This window comes from Osmerus eperlanus, chromosome 27 (genome assembly GCF_963692335.1).
Source record: "Osmerus eperlanus chromosome 27, fOsmEpe2.1, whole genome shotgun sequence".
NCBI lineage: Eukaryota > Metazoa > Chordata > Actinopteri > Osmeriformes > Osmeridae > Osmerus > Osmerus eperlanus.
The window spans coordinates 3,621,401-3,621,602 of NC_085044.1; positions in this window are offsets into that span (position 1 = coordinate 3,621,401).

The window sequence follows — 202 nt, forward strand, 5'->3', positions numbered from 1 at the left end:
AACACACAAACGCACACACACTTCCCATGCCGTGGTCAAACACACACGCACTCGGCTAAAACACGCACCCACACACACTTTCCGGGCGAGTAAAAATGCCGCAACGCCGATCCATGGAGAGGAAGCTCTTCAGAAACACGAAACAGCGTTTGCACGGACGACAGGGATAAGCTGTCAAACACGTTCGCACAATTTATGACCT